General features: G+C 45.0%; 1 protein-coding gene across 3 annotated transcripts in view; it reads left to right on the top strand.

Annotated features, from left to right (window-relative positions):
• Positions 1-295: 295 nt before the first annotated feature.
• Positions 296-8884, top strand: part of SH3BP2 (SH3 domain binding protein 2) — a 74723-nt gene continuing 66134 nt past the window's right edge. For all 3 annotated transcript variants that reach the window (XM_034771592.1, XM_034771591.1, XM_034771590.1), the window contains exon 1: positions 296-578. The gene's annotated coding sequence lies outside the window, so the exon portion shown is untranslated. The remainder of the gene's footprint in view (positions 579-8884) is intronic.

The following is an 8884-nucleotide window of genomic DNA, read 5'->3' as shown; positions in this document are numbered from 1 at the left end:
CCAGTGGGGTGCAAAGTGATGCAGGGACCGATCAAGACAAAAACAATCACGATCTGCTGCTGGCTTCAAAACAAGTAGTCACAAAGAAACCCTGGCGTGCTTACAAGTAAACGATGGGTTCACTAGAGAAAAAAAAAACTTATTTATATGGGGCTAATAATTCACCCTCAGAGTGGAGTTTACAGTCCCAACCTCCTTCAGACCTGCGCACTGCCACTCATGGGCCTGCCTCGCCACATCTCTTTGCAGGCAGCCTGTGCCGCAGCCTCTGTCTAGGGAGGAGTTTCGCGTGGCGGGCTGAGCCTCTCCCCGGCAACCTACCTGCGGCCGCCCTAGACCCTGCCCCTGCCCCTGCCCCCGACAGAGGTGTAGCGGCGGGCGCGCGGGCGGCCGAGCGGAGTCCTCCCGGGGAGGGGGCGGGCGCTGCTTGGGGAGGAGGAGCCGAGCTGGAGCAGGTGGAGGAAGCGGACGGGCTGCGAGGGAGCAGCAGGGGCTCGGCTCCAGCGCTGGAAGCGGGAGTGTGGCCGCTGGCTGCACGGCCGGGCCTCCAGGTGCGACTGGAAGCCGGCGGCACCCAGGTGAGCTGCTGGCGGGGGGACTGAGCCTGTCTGCTCCTGCTCCGCTCCCTGGGCGGGTTCGCCTGCTGGCTTAACCCCTTCCAGGCCGTGCCGGCGGGGCTGGCCTTGGGGCGCCCTTCCCGTGGCCCTGGGCGAGCCTCCCGCCCCTTGCCTGCTCCTGCTGCACGGGAGGAGCGGGGCGGCCCCTCGCCTGCTGCCCCGACTGTCCCCTGCTGCCTTCCGCGGGACGGGACGGGCTGCAGGGAGGCCGCTGCTGGCTCCGTCCCCGCCAGCGAGGTGCAGCGAGCGCTCTACACTGGGGGCGGCCGCGCTCTCCTCTCCTGGCCGGGGGTGGGAATTGGGTGTAGCAGCATTAGTCACCGGGCGCTTTGCAGACTAAGCAGCATTGCTTGGGTCGAGGGCTGCCGGGCTAATCCCGTAGCCTAAAGGCGGCTGGAAACTCCGATGACTCACAGTGGTTTAACAATGAGTTTGTTGCAAATGCAAACATTCCCTCTTGGTGAGCCGGGCACGTTCTGAGTTGCTAGGACCTGTTGGCGTAATGTGTGTTTTGCACCCATTATTTGGCTTCAGAGAAATTACCTGCAACAGGTCCAGGCTGGAAGCTCAGCGTACCATCCCTAGGGCTTGGAACCCAGCATGCCTGATGTAGTTACTTGGTGCTAGAAAGGTGCTTATGGTAGGGTTGCCAACAGTCCTTTATTACAAGGGATGGCCCTTATTTCTTCATCTCTGTGTACCACAAGATCAGGACTTGCTGAGTGCTGCAAAAAGCAGCAAGAAATACCTCTGGCAAGTGTCGGTGAGTACTGCTTATTACTATTGATCATATTAATTATAATAATGATAATATGGAGAGGAGGGATGGGGTGCTAAGAAAGCAGTCCCTCATTTTTGACAGTGTTGGCAACCCTAAAAATAGTATGCCCATCACTCAGAGGAAAGTCTCTGTGGTGGTTCTTAGGGGAGAATGGACCCAACATCTTACCCTTGCAATCAACATTCACTCCTCCTTTCAGATCTCTCTTTGGTTTGTATCGGGGGTAGCCGTGTTAGTCTGTATCTACAAAAGCAACAAGGAGTCTGGTGGCACCTTAAAGACTAACAGATAGTTAGTTTTGATAGATAGTTGGTTTGTGTGGCTGCAGATGGAGGACGGGACAGAGCAGCTCAGTAGGGTGAGCTCAGAAGTCTGTTGTATTTAGGCTGACCAGACAGCAAGTGTGAAAAATTGGGACAGGGGGTGGGGGGTAATAGGAGCCTATATAAGAAAAAGCCCCAAAAATCGGGACTGTCCCTATGAAATCAGGACATCTGGTCACCCTAGTTGTATTTGAGGGAAAGTATGGGGGAGAATTGTACAGAAACAACTTACATTGTTTCCAGGTCAGACTTGATGATCTCAATGGCCCCTTCTTGGCCTTAGAATCTGTGAATCTGAGTGGGTGCCTTGTGCTGTCTTTTAAAAATCATCACTTTCCAACTAACTTTGAGCCTTTTTGGTGTTTGAATTACAAACTGTAGGCATTCAAAGATGCTTCCTGGCATTTCCAGTCAGATGAGAGTTAGATATTAAAATGTAAGGCTGAGAGGCTTTTTAAAGGTGAGGGGTGCAAAGAACTAGATAGCTTAAAAACATTTTTCCTCGGTGACAGCGATGTAGTAGTAGTAAGATATTCTGTAAGCCCCTTAAAGTTTTGAAGATCACTGTCCCCTGCTTTAAACATACCTCCAGCCCCCTCAGGGTTTGCAGCCACCATTTATCTGAGAAACTGAACTCTATGAACATCACTGCTCAGGTCACCAGATTTGGGGAAGCTGGTTTGGGTAGTAGCATGTAGTGGGATCTGGGTCCTTTAACCTCTTAGGTGACCAGTTTGAATCCAGCCCAGGTCAGTGATGACTGAAAGCTATTGCCATCCAGAATTAATGGGGGAGGAGAGGTGAACTGGCCCGCTTCTCAGTGGAAAGTTCACATTATAGAAAACACTATAATAATTGGTACGTTTTGAGCTTGTGAGTAACAGAGAAGCCCAGGAATAAATGAGCATGGGAACTGACCTGCTCTTGTACGCCTAGGAGGTGGCTATCATGGGTAGGCTGTGGGCACATCATTGGGGTGATCTGGAGAAGCTTCTCCTGCTGCTGACTGTGCTGTACTTGGTCTGTAGATGAAAAGCACTTCAATTTTCAGTGTGGTGTTAATCTGCCACTTTTCATGAGTCCTAGTATTGTATTTAGTTAGAGGTATTTAAAATAAATTATCTGATAAGTTTGCTGCTGTGAATGGCTAGTCTCTGCCTCCTACTAGCTTGTGGATCTGAAATCAATTCACATGGCCAACTACATATCTGCCTTCTTATTTCTAATTTTTATTTATTTGTACAGGAATGTTTAGCTGCAGACTCTGGTGCATGTTTTATTCAGACATGCACATCAGATGCAAAACATTAATTTCCTTTTATCTCCAAAGATGTTAGAATGTTTCTCCCCTGCCCCCTTCTGTATTTTGCAGTGAGGAGGTGAGTCATTGCTCTGGGCAATGCCCCACTGATAGGTAGTCACTAGTGAGCCTGCATAGTGGTGGGTTAAATGCTGTTTCCTCTTGTCTCTGTGTGTTTTTGTTATAAATCTCCAAATGTTCAATAACTCCTTTTGGCTTGAATTTTTTCATGCTTTGTCAAAGTCAGGAAGACAGTTTTTTTTTTTCTTTTCTTTTGGGGTGTGAAAGGAACCAGTTTTGGCAAAGATTTAAATCTATGTATTTGTGAGCTCTCGTAGCTCAAAATGTCTTGTTGCAGACATTTCAGGCTGGTTTATACAGACTTGTTCATAAGACCAGTTTTGTCACAGTTTAGATCCTGATCCTGTAAGTTCCCATGCACAGACAGATGCTGCACCTAAGCTTGCAAGAGCACATCCTTAGTTTTTAGTTTAATTACTAAAGATCAGATGCTTAAAGGGATGCCGTCAGGTCAACCTAGATTTTCTTAAATAATATTTGACAAAACCTAATGGCAATAGAAATGTTTCCACTGAAATAAAAATATGTATGGGAACAGTTTATTTTTAAAAACTATCTAGCATTCTAATGTAGTGGCTGAAAACCAAACATTGCAATTATTTTCCTAATGCATGCAATCAGAAACTGAAAGATTAAAAACTGAATGGTTTGTTTACATTGCTCAAACGGCTAGAAGCGCAAGAAGTGGACAGTCTAAAGCCCTGAGCCTACAAACTCTTACAGCTGTGCTTAACTTTACCCATGTGAGTAGTCCCACTGCCTTTGATATGAGTAAAATTAGGCAGATGTGCGTCTGAAGTACAAGAACCTAAAAGGTTAAAAATAAACTCGATTTCTAAAAATCTAAGGTACTAGCAACTTAGGTGGTCAACTCTTTTTTTTTTTTTTTAAATATGAATTTTAACTTGTCAGTGTCCCGTTACTATTGGAATTTCTGTCTGGTTGCCTGGTGTTGGACATCTGACAAAAACAACAATTACAAGGTCTTCTGGCAATTCATCACATTTTTACTTTCTGTGGGACACGTAGCCCTGTGAGCATCTGGTCAGTTAATTGTTGGTGGTTTAGGCCCTGGTCATACAGACGCTTACAGATGCGAGTAGTCCCATTATACATACAACTACTTATGTACGTAAGTGTTTGCAAGATTAGGATCTGAGTTTATTGCTTCTGCAGGCCCTTTTAAGATTTCTAGAAGTGTCAGATTTTGCCAAGATAACTGATAGGTGAGTCTTGTAATGTTGGTGAGGTGTTTAGCAGTTACCACCTCCATGAGACCTTTCCTACCCAGATGAAGTGGCCCAGGCAGCCTCCAGAGTTTCATCAGAAATATCAATAGACCTTGGAGTACTTCACCCTGCATTCAGTCTTTTGATGTAGAGGATTCCATGGGTTTCTGTTGATGCTGAAACACCTGAAGGATTTAACAAATAGGAAATGTGTGACACCTTTTAGGGCCATGGATTAACCTTCAAGGGAAGGAGTATTATAAGTCCTCAGGCCTATCCATGTTGCTGAGGGGGAAAATTCTGTTAGACCTCAGGTCTTTGTGACCTACTGATCCTTCTCCAAATAGCCAGCAATGCTTGTAACTTCCATGGAACCTCACTCTCTTTTAAATGTGTCCCTTAAGTGAGGCACTTCAGAGTTGCCTCTAAAGGCTGTGGTGGGTTGGGGCAAACCAGGGTATTACAGGAGTCTGGGAGGGAGCTGGAGTGCAGGCAATTCAATGGAGGGGTCATAGGTAAGCTGAGATGATATGAGTGCCTGGTTGAAAGGAGTCTTTTTGGGAGGGGTGTGAAAGGATGCTGGCCACCTTCTCTAATGAGAATGCGGAATGGAGTGTGTATCTTTCAAACTCTCTCTTTCACATATGTATATGTCCATCAGTTCTCACGACACAGATGCATTTAATGATCATTTGTTTTTGTTTTTTCTCCTGGGCTTTTCCAAGTATTCTGTGTTAAAGTGTCTAGATCAGATAAGGAATATAAAACATCCTTCACTGAAGGCTGAGGCCAGTTTAGGAATCTAAACTATGGTCTTTGTTGAAAAGAGTCCATGAAATATATAGAGTGCTAATTTTTTAAACTACACTGTGAAAACTGTTTCACAAGAACATAAGAATGGCTGTACTGGGTCAGACCAATGGTCCATCTAGTCCACTATCCTGTCTTCCAGCAGTAGCTAGTGCCAAAGGCTTCAGAGGGAATGAACAGAACAGGGCAATTATTGAGTGATCCATCCCCTGTCTGGCAGTCAGAGGCTTAGGGACGCCCAGGACTTATAGCCACTGGTGGATCTATCCCCCATGAACTTATTTAATTCTTTTTTTTAACCCAATTATACTTTTGACCTTCACAACAACCCCTGGCAATGAGTGTCACAGGTTGACTGTGTTGTGTGAAGAAGTACTTCCTTTTGTTTTAAGCCTGCTGCCTATTAATTTTTTTGGGTGACCACTGATTATTGTGTTCTATGAAGGGGTAAATAACACCTCCCTATTCACTTTTTCCACACCATTCATGATTTTGTAGACCTCTATCATATCCCCTCTTAGTCATCTCCTTTCTAAGATGAACAGTCTGTCTTTTTTAATTTCTCCTCATATGGAAGCTGTTCCATACCCTTAATCATTTTTGTTGTCCTTCTTTGTATCTTTTCCAATTCTAATATATCTTTTTTGAGATTAGGTGACCAGATCTGCATGCAGTATTCAAGATGGGGGATAGCATGGGATTTGTATAGCGGCATTATGATATTTCTGTCGTATCTGTCCCTTTCCTAATGGTTTCTAACATTCTGTTTGCTTTTTTGACTGCCGCTGCACATTGAGCAGATGTTTTCAGAGAACTATCCACAATGGCCCCAATATTTCTTTTTTGAGTGGCAGTATCTAATTTACACTCCATCATTTTGTATGTGGTTGGGATTATGTTTTCCAGTGTGCATTATGTTGTGTTTATGAACATTGAATTTCATCTGCCATTTTGTTGCCCAGTCGCCCAGTTTTTTTAGATCTCTTTGTAACTCTTCACAGTCAGCTTTGGACTTAACTATCTTGAGTAATTTTATACTGTCTGTGAACTTTGCACCTCTCTGTTTACCCCCTTTTCCAGATCATTTATGAATGTGTTGAACAGCACTGGTCCCAGTACAGATCCTTGGAGGACCCCGCTATTTACCTCTTTCCGTTGTGAAAACTGACCGTTTATTCCTACCCTTTGTTTCCTATTTTTTAACCAGTTACTGGTCCACAAGAGGACTTCTAATCTTCCCTCTAATCCTATAGCTGCTTACTTTTCTTAAGAGCCTTTGGTGTGGAACCTTGTCAAATGCTTTTTGAAAGTCCAAGGACACTGTTACTTGTGTCCATATGTTTGTTGATCCCATCAAAGAATTCTAACAGATCAGTGAGGCATAATTTCCCTTTACAAAAGCCATGTTGACTCTTCCCCAACAAATCGTGTTCATCTATGTATTTGATAATTTGTTCTTTACTATAGTTTCAACCAATGTGCCTGGTACTGAAGTATGCTTATAGTCTGTAATTGCCAGGATAGTCTCTGGAGCCTGTTTTTAAATTTGGCATCACGTTAGCTATCTGCCAATCATCTGGTAAGAGGTTGATTTAAGTGATAGGTTGCATATCACAGTTAATAGTTCTGCAATTTCATATTTGAGTTCCTTCAGAACTCTTGGGTGAATACCATCTGGTCCTATTGACTTATTACTGTTTTAGTTTATCAGTTTGTTCCAAACCCATAGCTGCGGGAAAGGGGTGTGCAGCCACCCTCCCCAAGCCGTAGGGCAGGGGGTGCAGGGTCCTGGTTCCAGCCATCCAGCCCCAGTTGAAGGGCAGGGGCGCACAGTCCCGCCTCCAGCCCCGGCTTCAGCTGCTGACAGCTGAAGCGGGGTAAAGTCATGGAATCCGAGACTGCCATGACCTCTGTGACTAAATTGTAGCCTTATCTATAGGCTACACTAGCAGCCTAAATTTGGTCTCCAGGACCTCTCTCCTACCTTTCCCTATGTCATTACTGCCTACGTATACCAGGACCACACGCTCTTCCCCAGTACTGCACAAAAGTCTATCTAGATGTCTCAAGAGGTCTGCAACCAGCACGCAATTCACCTTGAGGTTTTTCTGGTCAGCACAAACCAAACTACATATTTCTAATAATCAAATCCCCCATTACTATTACCTGTCTCTTCCTAATAACTGGGGTCCCATACCCCAGAGGGGTAGTCTCAGAGTGAAAGGATACAATGACATCATCTGGAAGGGATGGAAATTGTGTCCCTGAAAGTCTCATCTGTGTACCTCTCTGTCCTCCACTTCAGACACTCTGGTTTCCTAATGTTATGAAATTTTCAGAAGAAAATTCTTCTTCTAACCTACATTACACACACAAATCTTCAAATTGTTTGCTCAGACAAAAAGTTAGAGGGGAGGTCAAACTCAGGCTAACAGTGGAACTTTCAATGTATAATGCCTCCATGATATTTTGTGAACACCAGTCTTGAAGGTTTTTTGCTGTTGTCCTTGAAATCTTGCCTTTTAAAATGCTCAGGGCCGGCTTACCATTTTTGCCGCCTGGACTGTGCTGCCCCAAGAATGGACGGAATGTCGCCCCTTAGCCTGTACTGCCCCAGGCATGTGCTTCCTCCACTGGTGCCTGCAGCCAGTCCTGAAAATACCAGAGCCCTCACCATAAACTTATTTTCTGTTTATAAGTGCAAATAGGGGTGTGTGAGTGGATGCTGAAAATACCATCTGAGATAATGAGGTTATAGAGGTAGATTGCCCATATTTCATGGGGCACAGGCAGGAGTTTTGTGAAAACTACTTTTCCCCAGGCAAGGGGTGAATTTCGTACAGTAATGGCCTGACTTTTAGAGGTTCTGAGGACCTCAATACAGGGGCTGCAGGTGCTCAGCCATAAATGAGGCCATAAATGCTTTGACAGAAACAGACTTTTTTTTATAAACTGGTTTGAAAAGGTTAAAGAAGTTGCAGTATTGCAACAAATCTGCTCAACAAACCTCCCATTCAGAAACTAAGGGCTTGTCTACACTTACAGCACTCCAGCGGCGCAGTTGCACTGATAAAACTGTGCTGCTGTAGTGTTTAGTGAAGACGCTACCTGTGTTGAGAGGAAAGCTTCTCCCATCAGCATAGGTCCTCCACCTCCCTGAGAGGCGGTAGCTATATTGACAGGAGAAGCCCTCCTATTGACATAGCACTCTGTCCCGAAAGTTTGGTTGGTGTAACTGCATCGCCCAGGAGTGTGGATTTTCCACACCCTGAGCAATGTAGTTGTACTAACATGACTTTGTAGTTTAGACCAGGGCTAACATTTGGTCTCTGTAATATTAGTGTGTTCATCTCAGTGTGTTCAGATTTTGCTTTGGGACAAGTGAGGAGTGGGGAAGGGGAATAGCTTGAATTCCTGTGATAAATGGCTGTGTAGTGTAGTAAACTTGAGTTGCTAGAGCTTCTTTACTAGAGCTCTTGCTCAAGAAGTTCTTGTCTTCTCTCATTCTTAGCCCAGGGAAAAGGGAAACTGGAATGCATAGGTTCTGGCAATTAAAGAAACCGATTATAAAGAGCTGGGCTAAATAATTGCCCTGGTATGACAGCACTTTTGGCCACTTCCTAAACTTAGCTATCTACCATGCCACTAAAGGGATTCTGATCATCTCTGTGGGCAGTTGATGGTGGAGTGAACAGACATCAAATAAGTCTTATGGAGTTACAACCTATTCAAAAGGCCCAGAA

This window comes from Trachemys scripta, chromosome 5 (assembly GCF_013100865.1).
Source record: "Trachemys scripta elegans isolate TJP31775 chromosome 5, CAS_Tse_1.0, whole genome shotgun sequence".
NCBI lineage: Eukaryota > Metazoa > Chordata > Testudines > Emydidae > Trachemys > Trachemys scripta.
The sequence above is the reverse complement of the archived record's forward strand: the minus strand, read 5'-3'. Positions and strand labels throughout refer to the sequence as shown.